Raw genomic sequence first — 18,965 nt, 5'->3', positions numbered from 1 at the left:
GACTTCTTAGGTCTTAGCTCTGGATGCAGAATCCAACAATGCTCATCATCATGCCCATCCTTTTTACAGTGAGTGCATGAAGCTGTGGCTTTCTGTGCAGTGTTAGCCTTCCTTGCTTTCCCCTTCTGCTTTCTTTTCTCCTTGCTCTTGCTTACAGTGGGTTGGGATGGTCCCCCAACTTTTGTATTTCCATTCTTTCCTCTAGCTTCTAGATGAGTAGCTTGTACAAATACCTCATCTATACTAGTGGGATTAAAAATGAGGATGGTATGCCTCATGTAGCTATGTAGACCACCAATGTACTTCAAAAGAGTCTCTAGTGAGTCTAATGAGATACCCAACATCAATGCTTTCTCTCTAAATTCTTGAGTATACCCTTGCACACCTTGCCCTTAAACTATCGAAGAGTTTGCCAACTCATCATGGCTTGTTGCATGTAGGCCAATGGATAGCATTGCATTTTGATTGCAGCAAAAAATTCACTCCATATAGAGATGGTCTTACCATTCCTTTTCATATCAGCTTGGGTTCTGCCTTCCCACCAAACCAAGGCAGTGCCTCAATCAATTTGTCTAATCCAATTGTCCAACTTTTCAGCATTTAGCTCTCCATCATATATAGGCAAATCAAATTTAACATCTAACTTGATCAAAGATGCTTTCTTATTATGCACAGGGCTATTAGGAGGTGTGAGAAAGCATTCCTCTTTCGCCTTTCCTTTGGAGTGGTCTTGGTAGTGAGACTCATCTTCTTCTTTATCTTGTTTAGAACTTGAAGAATCTTCAACCTTATGCTTTCTAAAGTCCCTATACATTTCTTCTACCATAGACTTTATAGCTAGGAAACTTTCTATGAATTGAGGGTCTGGCCCTACAGAACCTTCCTCTGACATTGTCTTCCGAGGATAGACTCTCCCAATTTTAGGATTAGTTTCCACCAACTCTCCTTCTCCTAATTTGAGCTTTGATCTAGTTTGCATTCATAGCTAAAACCAACACAAGCTTGTCTAACTTTACAGCCTAGAGCTCTGATACCACTTGATATGATAATCACCCTATGAGTGACATCAGTTGAAGATTTATTAAACAAAGGTATTATAGACTCATGTGCTGGTAGGTGTTTTGTGTTATTTAAGCAATGAATCGATCAAATTTCTAATACATAGAGAATTAAATGGAAAGACAACAGAGAAATACAGTAAGCAAATACAAGAACACAAGAAATTTAATAAGGAGTTCACCCTATTCTCCAGGGCTACATCTCTGGTCCAACTTTTAGTGGTGGCCTTGTTTTATTGTGTCTTAAGTAGAGAATTACAATTCAGGGACTCAAAGTGAGTTCTCTTGAAGCAGATTTGCTTGGCAGGATGGTTCTTGGATTCCCCAAGCCACTTGAGTACACAGACTTCTTCTTCCTACCAACTCTGTGACCTTCTGGTCTACACTGGAAAGAGCCTAATGTGGTGCTCAATCTGGACAGATCCTCTATGGGATGGCTTGAATCTTCAAGCTCTTCTGGTGCTTAATGCTGCCTTTGGTTAGCTCGGCTCTCTGTCTTCTTCTGCTTTTCTTTACTGCCTTCTTCTCTGGTTTCTATCTTTCTGAGTTCAGTCCTCCTCTTGGGGTTCTTTGACTGACTAACTTCCCTTTCGGTAACTGTCTTCCTCTGTCTCTTTTCATGGCTTTGAAGCCTTTCGTTCCCCATGCCTGTTGAGTTCCACTTCCGCCTTCGTCGATTTACCTTCTGCAGTTGCGCTTGGAGTTCCCTGGCTTGACATCATCATTAGTTCACAGGAAGTGGCCACATGTCCTCCTTTAACTCGCGCCAGCTTGCTTCATCGGCGGTTACGTCGTGGATGAAGTCTTTCCTCCACCGTGGTGGTCAAACGGACTCCAAATCCTTTTAAATTGCAGCTCATCCTTCGTCGATTCCACTTCCTCCATCGGGCACAATCTCAGCCGTCCGATCTGGGTCCCCCAGATCCAACGTCATATGCACGTTTCGTGCGGTTGACTTGCTCGACCGTTAGCGCACGATCAACGGTAGTTTTCTCTCACCTCCGCTTGCCACGCGTTGATTGATGAATGGAATCGCTCTGCTCTTGTCCAAAACCACTTACCGTTTGAGGGCGCCCCGATCAATACAGCCGGTTTCCAAAGCGCGGGTCCCGCTTTGTCCTTTTAGCACTTTTGCCTTTTCGCCCGCGATTCTCCGGCTCCCAACGTGATCGAGTGCTCGGGCTTCCTCCATTTCAGCCCTATTCGCCCAGCGATGCACGATCCGGGGCTCTCAGGGGCTACTTTGACCTCCCATGCAGTCTCCATGGGCCTCGGCCAACGCGCTTTGACCGAGGACCTCGTCGTTCCACGCTGGCTTCCATTGCCACTGGTTCAGGGGTGTTTTTGATTGTGGTTCTGAATTCTTTAGTGTTTGTTCCGACCTGATACAATCATGGTTCTTTGATAGTTCTTTATGGATCCAATTCAGATCAAGTATAAGTTTACCTAGTTTTAATATGCCTTATTAGATTAGATTATGAATAGAAGTAGTTTAGTTCAAACAAGTTTTCTTTTTGTTTACTTTTAATATTGTAGGTATGAAATAATCGATCAATAAGATCGTAATTTTCCCTAGAAAAGAATGATTCAAAGATATTCTAATAAAATTTACTCATTAACATGTTCAAGGAAGTATTCACCCACTCATCAAAGTTTTTAAATTTGTGTGCTCTGTATAAGCACCTTGATTTATTTACTTTGCTTCATAGATTTATGAGATAGGTTATAATGACATTCTGTATGTTATTTTGATGTAACTAAATCTTTGAACATCACTGGAGGAAAACAATCACAAAGATAAAGCCTTTCTCACTGCACGTTCTATCAAATATTAAAGAATTTAATCAATATGCAAGTTATCTGAGCAAGTGAATAATGTGAGAAAATTTACAACAATGGAAAAGACCGAGAAGTCTTGGAAGAAATATATCAATGAGTAAACAATAACCCTTTTCCATGTCTATATCCGTTTCAGAGCCATGGACTTGTTCTTCTTAAAATTCCTTATTTGCTAAAACTAGGATCGGTCAAACCTTTTCATAACATTGCTTGTCTTGTCCAAGAGGTATTCATCCCATACCTTTTCTTTTGGTTGCGTTCTTTTTATAAACCCCAGGACAACTCAACAATTACTGGATAATCTAATTCACATTCCGTATGCACATGGGCCCCTCTTTTTCTTACACTCTCTGTGTTTTTATTGGATATTCATTTCTTGCCTTCCACATGATCCGAGAGCCATGACACCCCTACTATTCCTTAGAGCACACTCTTTATATATCCTGGGATTTAGTTCCCGGGGTGATGTAAGTAGGATGCATGAGCCTGTCTCCACATGGTTTCCCCTCCTTCTCACTCTCTCGTATTCGACTTAGCCCACACGCCACATCCCCTCGCTAGCTCTTCCCAGGCAGTGTCATTTGCAACCTTCTTCTATTTTTACGAGATATTTCCCTTCTAGGATGACAAGGATAGGTGGGTTCCTTTCTTCCACACTATAAACCTTACCTGTGTTACAATTCGGTTGATGCAACTATAACCATCGCCTTGCTCCACCACGTAGCTTGGAGGTTCTTCCCTGAAGATTTCACATGTTGCTCCTTTCCATTCTCTCGGGGATCAACTTCTATGGTGCCACAAGCATCCCTTGTCACGTTGGGGCCCCTTCTACTACATGACTTAATTCATAACATTGATTCTACCTTCACGACACCACCCTTACATGTTATCCTAGCTCAACAGACTACCCCTAAGGTTTCAAATGACTTTCCATTTGAGTTACCGAGGGAGAAACTCCCCAAACAACTCATCATCACATGTTTTCTTATGGACCCTTTCCTTGTCTACGCACCTCTTTTTCATTTATCCTTTAGTTGCTTGCCTTATATGTAATCTTGAAGTCCAATTCCCCAAAACTTCTAACACACACTCCTCATGTTCCTTCTGTGCTCTTGTTGACGGGGTGACTTAACCATCCCTCATGTCATTTGAAATCAATCACAATATTTTCTATTGGACCAACATGTGCTTGTCAACCACGTCACCTCAGAACATTTAAACCCTACGAGTTTCCAGTGCCTTTAGTTTTTACCGGGATACATGGAATGCAAGTGAGGAAACCTAAACAAAATGGCATACGAATGAGCTAGTTCACAACAGATTAAGTTGGTGATCGAAATAAAAATGTGAGAACAAAATTGATCATCATTTTCAATCCTTAGTTACATTGCCCCGATCCATCAATGCTGATGTAGAGGCAATTTTGTTGTTGATTCATTTATTATGATTTGGGAATATGTTTGCATTTTAATGGTATACTTTGGCCCAACTCGATGTCAAAATGGCCCATGACACTATTTTCACTTCACAAAAAAGCTCAATGTTCTCTCAATATTGAAAAAATTGTTGCATAGGTTGGGACTTTGGCATCATTAAATTGGATTTAAAAGAAATATTTTGCGCTGAAATATAATCAAAACCTTTCATTCTCGCTTGCATCATACAAGGAATATCCACATCTACAACATAAAGCAATGCACATTTTGGTAGATTTTCATGTTTTTATTTTAGCACAAATCTGAATTTTTTTTTATGATTCTATTTGTTTCCAATAACCTGAGCATGAAAAGGCTTAATGCTTGCCTTAAATTAGGTTTAATAAACTAATGATCATAGGCATATGTGAATGTCATTAAAGATGTAACTTCTTCATGCTCTTTAATTTTAATCATAAGGAGAGGTTACTTGTTTAAAGCATGGAATTTCGAGGAAATCAACATATCTAAGGTAAATCATATCAGAATTCTTCAAGGTAATTTCATATGCTTAATTTCATATTTTACCATTTTTCATCTTGATATTAGTTTCATTTTTTTTTTAATATTTTTTAATATCAACTATGTTTTTATAGGTCCTCACTAGTTACACTGAAGGTTTGATGTTGCTAGCAAGATTGCTTAAAAATATTTCAGTTTACTTTACATCCTTTCTAGCTCAAAGATGCAATTATGATGATGATTAAATGGCAAACAATTTACATCAGCGGTTCTCTTTAGCCTATTTTCATTTAGTATTTTGTTCTTTCTTCTTCAAAGTTAATTTTCAAACAAGATATTTACAACGAAGTGACATCTTGATGTAACTTTACTTTTATTCATAACTACTCCCCAATTTTAGGAATCTCTTTCAATAAAAACCTAATTAGTCACAACTTTGGGAGACATAATTTAGCAAGACCTCAACTTAACTATAACACACATGTTTTTTTTTTTATTGGGATACATGGAATGCAAGTGAGCAAACCTAAACAAAATGTCATACGAATGAGCTAGTTCACAACATATTAAGCCGGTGATCGAAATAAAAATGTGAGAACAAAGTCGATCATCGTTTTCAGTCCTTAGTTACATTGCCCCAATCCGTCAATGTTGATGCAGAGGCAATTTTGTTGTTGATTCATTTATTTTGATTTGGGAATATGTTTTCATTTTAATGGTATACTTTGCCCCATCTCGATGTCAAAATGGCCCATGATAATATTTTCACTTCACAGAAAAGCTCAATGTTCTCTCAATATTGAAAGAATCATTGCATAGGCTGGGACTTTGGCATCATTAAATTGGATTTAAAAGAAAGAATTTAAGCTGAAATATAATCAAAACCTTTCATTCTCGCTTGCATCATACAAGGAATATCCACATCTACAACATAAAGCAATGCACATTTTGGTAGATTTTCATGTTTTTATTTTAGCACAAATCTGATTTTTATTTTTTATTTTTTATGATTCTATTCATTTCCAATAACTTGAGCATGAAAAGGCTTAATGCTTGCCTGAATTTAGGTTCAACAAACTAATGATCATATGCATATGTTAACGTCATTAAAGATGTAACTTTTTCATGCTCTTTAATTTTTATCATAAGAAGAGGTTACTTGTTTAAAGCATGGAATTTAGAGGAATTCAACATATCTAAGGTAAATCATATTGAAATTCTTCAAGGTAATTTCATATGCTTATTTTCATCTTTTACCATTTTTCATCCTGATTTTAGTTTCAGTTTTTTTAATATTTTTTAATTTCAACTCTGTTTTTACTAGTTCTCACTAGTTACACTAAAGGTTTGATGTTGCTAGCAAGATTGCTTAAAAATATTTCAGTTTACTTTGCATCCCTACTGGCTCAAAGAAGCAGTTATGATGATGATTAGATGGCAAACAATTTACATCAGGGGGTCTCTTTAGCCTATTTTCATTTAGTATCTTGTTATTTCTTCTTCAAAATTTATTTTCAAACAAGATATTTACAATGAAGTGACATCTTGATGTAACTTTACTTTCATTCATAACTACTCCCCAATTTTAGGAATCTCTTTCAATAAAAAGCTAATTAGTCACAACTTTGCGAGACATAATTTAGCAAGACCTCGACTTAAGTATAACATACATGCTTTTTGTCTTTACCGGGATACATGGAATGCAAGTGACGAAACCTAAACAAAATGGCATATGAATGAGCTAGTTCACAACAGATTAATCCGGTGATCGAAATAAAAATGTGAGAACAAAATTGATCATCGTTTTCAGTCCTTAGTTACATTGCCCCGATTCGTCAATGTTGATGCAGAGGCAATTTTGTAGTTGATTCATTTATTTTGATTTGGGAATACATTTGCATTTTAATGGTATACTTTGCCCCATCTCGATGTCAAAATGGTCCATGATACTATTTTCACTTCACAGAAAAGCTTAATTTTCTCTCAATATTGAAAGAATCGCTACATAGGTTGGGACTTTGGAATCATTAAATTGGATTTAAAAGAAAGATTTTGGGCTGAAATATAATTAAAACCTTTCATTGGTGCTTGCATCATACAAGGAATATCCACATCTACAACATAAAACAATGCACATTTTGGTAGCTTTTCATGTTTTTATTTAGCACAAATCTGATTTTTTTTTTATGATTCTATTCATTGCCAATAACTTGAGCATGAAAAAGCTTAATTCTTGCCTTAATATAGGTTCAATAAACTAATTATCATAGGCACATGTGAACGTCATTAAAGATGTAATTTCTTCATGGTCTTTAATTTTAATCATAAGAAGAGGTTACTTGTTTAAAGCATGGAATTTAGAGGAAATCAACATATCAAAGGTAAATCATATTGAAATTCTTCAAGGTAATTTCATATGCTTATTTTCATTTTTTACCATTTTTCATCCTGATTTTAGTTTCAATTTTTTTTTTTTAATATTTTTTTTTAATTTCAACTCTCTTTTTTCAGGTCCTCACTAGTTACACTAAATGTTTTATGTTGCTAGCAAGATTGCCTAAAAATAGTTCAGTTTACTCTGAATCCCTTCTAGCTCAAAGAAGCAGCTATGATGATGATTAAATGGCAAACTATTTACATCAGGGGGTCTCTTTAGCCTATTTTCATTTAGTATCTTGTTCTTTTATCTTCAAAATTTATTTTCAAACAAGATATTTACAACGAAGTGACATCTTGATGTAACTTTACTTTTATTCATAACTACTCCCCAATTTTAGGAATCTCTTTCAAAAAAACCTAATTATTCCAACTTTGCGAGACATAATTTAGCAAGACCTCAACATAAGTAGAACACACATGCTTTTTGTTTCTACCAAGATACATGGAATGCAGATGAGGAAACCTAAACAAAATGGAATACGAATGAGCTAGTTCACAACAACTTAAGCTGGTGATCGAAATAAAAATGTGAGAAAAAATTGATCATCGTTTTTAGTCCTTAGTTACATTGCCTCGATTCGTCAATGTTGATGCAAAGGCAATTTTGTTGTTGATTCATTTATTTTGATTTGGGAATACGTTTGCATTTTAATGGTATACTTTGCCCCATCTCAATGTCAAAATGGCCCATGATACTATTTTCACTTCACAGAAAGGCTCAATGTTCTCTCAATATTGAAAGAATCACTGCATAGGTCGGGACTTTGGCATCATTAAATTGGATTTAAAAGAAAGATTTTGGGCTGAAATATAATCAAAACCTTTCATTGTCACTTGCATCATACAAGGAATATCCACATCTACAACATAAAGCAATGCACATTTTGGTAGATTTTCATGTTTTTATTTTAGCACAAAATTGATTTTTTTTTGTGATTCTATTCATTTCCAATATCTTGAGCATGAAAAGGCTTAATTCTTGCCTTAATTTAGGTTCAATAAACTAATGATCATAGGCCTCTGTGAACGTCATTAAAAATGTAACTTCATGCTCTTTAATTTTAATCATAAGAAGAGGTTACTTATTTAAAGCATGGAATTTAGAGGAAATCAACATATCTAACGTAATCATATCAAAATTCTTCAAGGTAATTTCATTAGCTTATTTTCATCTTTTACCATTTTTCATCCTCATTTTAATTTCTGTTTTTTTATAATATTTTTTAATTTCAACTCTGTTTTTACAAGTCCTCACTAGCTACACTGAAAGTTTGATGTTGCTAGCAAGATTGCCTAAAAATATTTTAGTTTACCTTGCATCCCTTCTTGCTCAAAGAAGCAATATGATGATGATTAAATGGCAAACAATTTACATCGCGGGGTCTCTTTAGCCTATTTTCATTTAGTATCTTGTTCTTTTTTCTTCAAAATTTATTTTCAAATAAGATATTTACAATGAAGTGACATCTTGATGTAACTTTATTTTTATTCATAACTACTCCCTAATTTTAGGAATCTCTTTCAATAAAAAGCTAATTAGTCACAACTTTGGGAGACATAATTTAGCAAGACCTCAACTTAAGTATAAGACACATGTTTTTTTTTTTTTACCAGGATACATGGAATGAAAGCGAGGAAACCTAAACAAAATGGCATACGAATGAGCTATTTCACAACAGATTAAGCCGATGATCGAAATAAAAATGTGAGAACAAAATTGATCATTGTTTCCAGTCCTTAGTTACATTACCTCGATCCGCCAATGTTGATGCAGAGGCAATTTTGTTGTTGATTCATTTATTTTGATTTGGGAATACGTTTGAATTTTAATGGTATACTTTGCCCCATCGCGATGTCAAAATGGCCCATGATACTATTTTCACTTCATAGAAATGCTTAATGTTCTCTCAATATTGAAAGAATCGCTGCATAGGTTGGGAATTTGGCATCATCAAATTGGATTTAAAAGAAATATTTTGGGCCGAAATATAATCAAAACCTTTCATTCTGGCTTGCATCATACGAGGAATATCCATATATACAACATAAAGAAATGCAAATTTTGGTAGATTTTCATGTTTTTATTTTAGCACAAATCTGATTTTTTTATGATTCTATTCATTTCCAATAACTTGAGCATGAAAAGGCTTAATGCTTGCATTAATTTAGGTTCAATAAACTAATAATCATAGGCATATGTGAACATCATTAAAGATGTAACTTCTTCATGCTCTTTAATTTTAATCATAAGAAGAGGTTAGTTGTTTAAAGCATGGAATTTAGAGGAAATCAACATATCTAAGGTAAATCATATCAAAATTCTTCAAGGTTATTTCATATGCTTATTTTCATCTTTTATCATTTTTCATCCTGATTTTAGTTTCAGTTTTTTTTTTTTTAGTATTTTTAATTTCAACTCTGTTTTTAAAAGTCCTCACTAGATACACTGAAGGTTTGATGTTTCTAGCAAGACTGCTTAAAAATATTTTAGTTTACTTTGCATCCCTTTTGGCTCAAAGAAGCAATTATGATGATGATTAAATGGCAAACAAGTTATAACGAGGGGTCTCTTTAGCCTATTTTCATTTAGTATCTTGCTCTTTCTTCTTCAAAATTTATTTTAAAACAAGATATTTACAACAAAGTGACATCTTGATGTAAATTTACTTTTATTTATAACTACTCTCCAATTTTAGGAATCTCTTTCAATAAAAACATAATTAGTCACAACTTTGCAAGACATAATTTAGCAAGACCTCAACATAAGTATAACACACATGCTTTTTGTTTCTCCCAGGATACATGGAATGCAGGGGAGGAAACCTAAACAAAATGGCATACAAATGAGCTAGTTCACAACAGATTAAGCCGGTGATCGAAATAAAAATCTGAGAACAAAATTGATCATCGTTTTCAGTCCTTAGTTACATTACCATGTTTCGTCAATGTTGATGCAAAGGCTATTTTGTTGTTGATTCATTTATTTTGATTTGGGAATACGTTTGCATTTTAATGGTATACTTTGCCCCATCTCGATGTCAAAATGGCCCACGATACCATTTTTACTTCACAGAAATGCTCAATGTTCTCTCAATATTGAAAGAATCGTTGCATAGGTTAGGACTTTGGCATCATTAAATTGGATTTAAAATAAATATTTTGGGCTGAAATATAATCAGAACCTTTCATTCTCGCTTGCATCATACAAAGAATATCCTCATCTACAACATAAAGCAATGCACATTTTGGTAGATTTTCATATTTTTATTTTAGCACAAATCTGATTTTTTTTTTTGTGATTCTATTCATTTCCAATAACTTGAGCATGAAAAGGCCTAATTCTTGCCTTAATTTAAGTTGAATAAACAAATGATCATAGGCATATGTGAATGTCATTGAAGATGTAATTTCTTCATGCTCTTTAATTTTAATCATAAGAAGAGGTTACTTGTTTAAAGCATGGAATTTAAAGGAAATCAACATATCTAAGGTAAATCATATCGAAATTCTTCAAGGTAATTTCATATGCTTATTTTCATCTTTTACCATTTTTCATCCTCATTTCAGTTTCAATTTTTTTTATAATATTTTTTAATTTCAACTCTTTTTATAGGTCCTCACTAGATACACTGAAGGTTTGATATTGCTAGCAAGATTGCTTAAAAATATTTTAGTTTACTTTGCATCCCTTCTAGCTCAAAGAAGCAGTTATGATGATGATTAAATGGTAAACAATTTGCATTAGGGGGTCTCTTTAGCCTATTTTCATTTAGTATGTTGTTCTTTTTTCTTCAAAAATTATTTTCAAACAAGATGTTTACCATTAAGTGACATCTTGATGTAACTTTACTTTTATTCATAACTACTCCCCAATTTTAGGAATTTCTTTCAATAAAAAGCTAATTAGTCACAACTTTGCGAGACATAATTTAGCAAAACCTCAACTTAAGTATAAGGCACATGTTTTTTGTTTTTACCAGGATACATGGAATGCAAGTGAGCAAACCTAATCAAAATGGCACATGAATGAGCTAGTTCACAACAGATTAAGCCGATGATCGAAATAAAAATGTGAGAACAAAATTGATCGCCGTTTCCAATCTTTAGTTACATTGCCTCGATTCGCCAATGTTGATGCAAAGGCAATTTTGTTGTTGATTCATTTATTTGATTTGGGAATACATTTGAATTTTAATGGTATACTTTGCCCCATCTTGATGTCAAAATGGCCCATGATACTATTTTCACTTCACAGAAAAGCTCAATATTCTCTCAATATTGAAAGAATCATTGCATAGGTTGGGAATTTGGCATCATTAAATTGGATTTAAAAGAAATATTTTGGGCTGAAATATAATCAAAACCTTTCATTCTCGCTTGCATCATACGAGGAATATCCACATCTACAACATAAAGAAATGCTAATTTTGGTAGATTTTCATGTTTTTATTTTAGCACAAATCTGATTTTTTTGATCATTCTATTCATTTCCAATAACTTGAGCATGAAAAGGCTTAATGCTTGCCTTAATTTAGGTTCAATAAACTAATGATCATAGGCATATATGAACATCATTAAAGATGTAACTTCTTCATGGTCTTTAATTTTAATCATAAGAAGAGGTTACTTGTTTAAAGCATGGAATTTAGAGGAAATCAACATATCTAAGGTAAATCATATCAAAATTCTTCAAGGTTATTTCATATGCTTATTTTCATCTTTTATCATTTTTCATCCTCATTTTAGTTTCAGTTTTTTTTTTGTATTTTTAATTTCAACTCTGTTTTTAAAAGTCCTCACAAGTTACACTGAAGGTTTGATGTTGCTAGCAAGATTGCCTAAAAATATTTCAGTTTACTTTGCATCCCTTCTGGCTCATGGAAGCAATTATGATGATGATTAAATGGCAAACAATTTATAGCAAGGGGTCTTTTTAGCCCATTTTCATTTAGTATCTTGTTCTTTCTTCTTCAAAATTTATTTTAAAACAAGATATTTACAACAAAGTGACATCTTGATGTAAATTTACTTTTATTCATAACTACTCCCCAATTTTAGGAATCTCTTTCAATAAAAACCTAATTAGTCACAACTTTGCGAGACATAATTTAGCAAGACCTCAACATAAGTATAACACACATGCTTTTTGTTTCTACCAGGATACATGGAATGCAGGTCAGGAAACCTAAACAAAATGGCATACGAATGAGCTAGTTCACAACAGATTAAGCCGGTGATCGAAATAAAAATGTGAGAACAAAATTGATCATCATTTTCAGTCCTTAGTTACATTAACCCGATCCGTCAATGTTGATGCATAGGCAATCTTGTTGTTGATTCATTTATTTTGATTTGGGAATATGCTTTCATTTTAATGGTATACTTTGCCCCATCTTGATGTCAAAATGGCTCATGATACTATTTTCACTTCATAGAAAGGCTCAATGTTCTCTCAATATTGAAAGAATCGTTGCATAGGTTGGGACTTTGGCATCATTAAATTGGATTTTAAAGAAATATTTTGAGCTGAAATATAATCAAAACCTTTCATTCTCGCTTGCATCATACAAGGAATATCAACATCTACAATATAAAGCAATGCACATTTTGGTAGATTTTCATGTTTTTATTTTAGCACAAATCTGATTTTTTTTTTTATTATTATTCTATTCATTTCCAATAACTTGAGCATGAAAAGGCTTAATTCTTGCCTTAATTTAGGTTCAATAAACTAATGATCATAGGCATATGTGAACGTCATTAAAGATGTAATTTCTTCATGCTCTTTAATTTTAATCATAAGAAGAGGTTACCTGTTTAAAGCATGGAATTTAGGGGAAATCAACATATCTAAGGTAAATCATAGAGAAATTCTTCAAGGTAATTTCATATGCTTATTTTCATCTTTTACCATTTTTCATCTTGATTTTAGTTTCAGTTTCTTTTAATAATTTTTAATTTCAACTCTGTATTTACAGGTCCTCACTAGTTACACTAAATGTTTGATGTTGCTAGCAAGATTGCTTAAAAATATTTTAGTTTACTTTGCATCCCTACTCGCTCAAAGAAGCAGTTATGATGATAATTAAATGGCAAACAATTTACATCAAGGGGTCTCTTTAGCTTATTTTCATTTAGTATCTTGTTATTTTTTCTTCAAAATTTATTTTCAAACAAGATATTTACAATGAAGTGACATCTTGATGTAACTTTACTTTTATTCATAACTATTCCCCAATTTTAGCAATCTTTTTCAACAAAAATTTAATTAGTCACAACTTTGCGAGACATAATTTAGCAATACCTCAACTTATGTATAACACACATGCTTTTTGTTTTTACGGAGATAAATGGAATGCAAGTGAGGAAACCTAAACAAAATGGCATATGAGTGAGCTAGTTCACAATAGATTAAGGCGATGATCGAAATAAAAATGTGAGAACAAAATTGATCATCGTTTTCAGTCCTTAGTTACATTGCCCCGATCCGTCAATGTCGATGTAGAGGCAATTTTGTTGTTGATCCATTTATTTTGATTCGGGAATACGTTTACATTTTAGTGTTATACTTTGCCCCATCTCGATGTCAAAATGGTCCATGATACTATTTTCACTTCACAGAAAAGCTCAATGTTCTCTCAATATTGAAAGAATTGTTGCATAGGTTGGGACTTTGGCATCATTAAATTGGATTTAAAAGAAAGATTTTGGGCTGAAATATAATCAAAACCTTTCATTCTCGCTTGCATCATACAAGGAATATCCACATCTACAACATAAAGCAATGCACATTTTGGTAGCTCTTCATGTTTTTATTTAGCACAAATCTGATTTTTTTTTTAGTGATTCTATTCATTTCAAATAACTTGACCATGAGAAAGCTTAATTCTTGCCTTAATTTAGTTTCAATAAACTAATTATCATAGGCATATGTGAACGTCATTAAAGATGTAATTACTTCATGGTCTTTAATTTTAATCATAAGAAGAGGTTACTTGTTTAAAGCATGGAATTTAGAGGAAATTAACATATCTAAGGTAAATCATATTGAAATTCTTCAAGGTAATTTCATATGCTTATTTTCATCTTTTACCATTTTTCATCCTGATTTTAGTTTCAGTTTTTTTTTTAATATCTTTCTAATTTCAACTCTCTTTTTACAGGTCCTCAGTAGTTACACTGAAGGTTTGATGTTGCTAGCAAGATTGCCTAAAAATAGTTCAGTTTACTTTGCATCCCTTCTAGCTCAAAGAAGCAGTTATGATGATGATTAAATGGCAAACTATTTACATTAGGGGGTCTCTTTAGCCTATTTTCATTTAGTATCTTTTCTTTTTTCTTCAAATTTTATTTTCAAACAAGATATTTACAACAAAGTGACATCTTGATGTAACTTTACTTTTATTCATAACTACTCCCCAATTTTAGCAATCTCTTTCAATAAAAACCTAATTAGTCACAACTTTGCAAGACATAATTTAACAAGACCTCAACATAAATATAACACACATGCTTTTTGTTTCTATCAGGATACATGGAATGCAAGTGAGGAAACCTAAACAAAATGGCATCCGAATGAGCTAGTTCACAACAGATTAAGCCAGTGATCGAAATAAAAATGTGAGAACAAAATTGATCATCGTTTTCAGTCCTTAGTTACATTGCCCCAATTCGTCAATGTTGATGCAGAGGCAATTTTGTTATTGATTCATTTATTTTGATTTGGGAATACGTTTGCATTTTAATGGTATACTTTGCCCCATCTTGATGTCAAAATGGCCCATGATACTACTTCACTTCACAAAAATGCTGAATGTTCTCTCAATATTGAAAGAATCGCTACATAGGTTGGGACTTTGGCGTCATTAAATTGGATTTAAAAGAAATATTTTGGGCTGAAATATAATCAAAACCTTTCATTCTTGCTTGCATCATACAAGGAATATCCACATCTACAACATAAAGCAATGCACATTTTGGTAGATTTTCATATTTTTATTTTAGCACAAATCTGATTTTTTTTTATTATTCTATTCATTTCCAATAACTTGAGCATGAAAAGGCTTAATTCTTGCCTTAATTTAGGTTCAATAAACTAATGATCATAGGCATATGTGAATGTCATTAAAGATGTAATTTCTTCATGCTCTTTAATTTTAATCATAAGAAGAGGTTACTTGTTTAAAGCATGGAATTTAAAGGAAATTAACATATCTAAGGTAAATCATATCGAAATTCTTCAAGGTAATTTCATATGCTTATTTTCATCTTTTACCATTTTTTATCCTGATTTTAGTTTCAGTGTTTTTTATAATATTTTTTTAATTTCAACTCTTTTTATAGGTCCTCACTAGTTACACTGAAGGTTTGATGTTGCTAGCAAGATTGCTTAAAAATATTTCAGTTTACTTTGCATCCCTTCTAACTCAAAGAAGCAGTTATGATGATGATTAAATGGCAAACAATTTGCATCAGGGGGTCTCTTTAGCCTATTTTCATTTAGTATCTTGTTCTCTTTTCTTCAAAATTTATTTTCAAACAAGATGTTTACAAGGAAGTGACATCTTGATGTAACTTTACTTTTATTCATAACTACTCCCCAATTTTAGGAATCTCTTTCAATAAAAACCTAATTAGTCACAACTTTGCGAGACATAATTAGCAAGACCTCAACTTAAGTATAAAACACATGCTTTTTGTTTTTACCTGGATACATGAAATGCAAGTGAGGAAACCTAAACAAAATGGCATACGAATGAGCTAGTTCACATTAGATTAAACCGGTGATCAAAATAAAAATGTGAGAACAAAATTGATCATTGTTTTCAGTCCTTAGTTACATTGCCCCGATTCATCAATGTTGATGCAGAGGCAATTTTGTTGTTGATTCATTTATTTTGATTTGGGAATACGTTTGCATTTTAATGGTATACTTTGCCCCATCTCGATGTCAAAATGGCCAATGATACTATTTTAGCTTCACAGAAAACCTTAATGTTCTCTTAATATTGAAAGAGTCGCTGCATATGTTGGGATGTTGGCATCATTAAATTGGATTTAAAAGAAATCTTTTGGGCTAAAATATAATCAAAACCTTTCTTTCTCGCTTGCATCATACAAGGAATATCCACACCTACAACATAAAGCAATGTACATTTTGGTAGATTTTCATGTTTTTATTTTAGCACAAATCTGACTTTTTTTTTATGATTCTATTCATTTCCAATAACTTGAGCAAGAAAAAGGCTTAATACTTGCCTTAATTTAGGTTTAATAAACTAATGATCATAGGCATATGTGAATGCCATTAAAGATGTAACTTCTTCATGCTCTTTACTTTTAATCATAAGGAGAGGTAACTTGTTTAAAGCATGGAATTTAGAGGAAATCAACATATCTAAGGTAAAGCATATCGAAGTTCTTCAAGGTAATTTCATATGCTTATTTTCATCTTTTACCATTTTTCATCCTGATTTTAGTTTCAGTTTTTTTTAATATTTTTTAATTTCAACTCTGTTTTTACAGTTCCTCACTAGTTACATTGAAGGTTTGATGTTGCTAGCAAGATTGATTAAAAATATTTCAGTTTACTTTGCATCCTTTTTGGCTCAAAGAAGCAGTTATGATGATGATTAAATGGCAAACAATTTACATCACGGGGTCTCTATAGCCTAATTTCATTTAGTATCTTGTTCTTTCTTCTTCAAAATTTATTTTCAAACAAGATATTTACAACAAAGTGACATCTTGATGTAACTTTACTTGTATTGATATCTACTCCCCAATTTTAGGAATCGCTTTCAATAAAAACCTGATTAGTCACAACTTTGCAAGACATAATTTAGCAAGACCTCAACTTAAGTATAACACATGCTTTTTGTTTTTACCGGGATACATGGAATGCAAGTGAGGAAACCTAAACAAAATGGCATACGAATGAACTAGTTCACAACATATTAAGCCGGTGATCGAAATAAAAATGTGAGAACAAAATTGATCATCATTTTCAGTCCTTAGTTACATTGCCCCAATTCGCCAATGTTGATGCAGAGGCAATTTTGTTGTTGATTCATTTATTTTGATTTAGGAATACATTTGCATTTTAATGGTATAATTTGCCCCTTCTCGATGTCAAAATGGCCCATGATACTATTTGCATTTCATAGAAAAGCTCAATGTTCTCTCAATATTGAAAGAATCACTGCACAGGTTGGGACTTTGGCATCATTGAATTGGAATTAAAAGAAAGATTTTGGGCTGAAATATAATCAAAACCTTTCATTGTTGCTTGCATCATACAAAGAATATCCACATCTACAACATAAAGCAATGCACATTTTGGTAGATTTTCATGTTTTTATTTTAGCACAAAACTGAATTTTTTTTGTGATTCTATTCATTTCCAATAACTTGAGCATGAAAAGGCTTAATGCTTGCCTTAATTTAGGTTCAATAAACTAATGATCATAGGCCTATGTGAACGTCATTAAAAATGTAACTTCTTCATGGTCTTTAATTTTAATCATAAGAAGAGATTACTTGTTTAAAGCATGAAATTTAGAGGAAATCAACATATCTAAGGTAAATCATATTGAAATTCTTCAAGATAATTTCATTAGCTTATTTTCATCTTTTACCATTTTTCATCCTCATTTTAGTTTCTGTTTTTTTAATAATATTTTTTAATTTCAACTCTGTTTTTACAGGTCCTCACTAGTTACACTGAAGGTTTGATGTTGCTATCAAGATTGCTTAAAAATATTTTAGTTCACCTTGCATCCCTTCTGGCTCAAAGAAGCAGTTATGATGATGATTAAATGACAAACAATTTACATCATAGGGTCTCTTTAGCCTATTTTCATTTAGTATCTTGTTTTTTTTCTTCAAATTTATTTTCAAACAAGATATTTACAATGAAGTGACATCTTGATTTAACTTTACTTTTATTCATAACTACTCCCCAATTTTAGCAATCTCTTTCAATAAAAAGCTAATTAGTCACAACTTTGCGAGACATAATTTAGCAAGACCTCAACTTAAGTATAAGACACATGTTTTTTGTTTTTACCGGGATACATCGAATGCAAGTGAGGAAACCTAAACAAAATGGCATACGAATGAGCTAGTTCACAACAAATTAAGTTGGTGATCGAAATAAGAATGTGAGAACAAAATTGATCATCGTTTACAGTCCTTTGTTACATTGCCTCGATCCGCTAATGTTGATGCAGAGGCAATTTTGTTGTTGATTCATTTATTTTGATTTGGGAATACGTTTGAATTTTAATGGTATACTTTGCCCCATCTTGATGTCAAAATGGCCCATGATACTATTTTCACTTCACAGAAAAGCTCAATGTTCTCTCAATATTGAAAGAATCGCTGCATAGGTTGGGAATTTGGCATCATTAAATTGGATTTAAAAGAAATATTTTGGGCTAAAATATAATCAAAACCTTTCATTCTCGCTTGCATCATACAAGGAATATCCACATCTACAACATAAAGAAATGCAAATTTTGGTAGATTTTCATGTTTTTATTTTAGCACAAATCTGATTTCTTTTTATGATTCTATTCATTTCCAATAACTTGAGCATGAAAAGGCTTAATGCTTGCCTTAATTTAGGTTAATAAACTAATGATCATAAGCATATGTGAACATCATTAAAGATATAACTTCTTCATGCTCT

Source organism: Pinus tabuliformis, chromosome 4_1 (assembly GCF_031772625.1).
Source record: "Pinus tabuliformis cultivar Carrire ecotype Pingquan chromosome 4_1, CPIR1, whole genome shotgun sequence".
NCBI classification, from domain to species: domain Eukaryota; kingdom Viridiplantae; phylum Streptophyta; class Pinopsida; order Pinales; family Pinaceae; genus Pinus; species Pinus tabuliformis.
The sequence above is the reverse complement of the archived record's forward strand: the minus strand, read 5'-3'. Positions refer to the sequence as shown.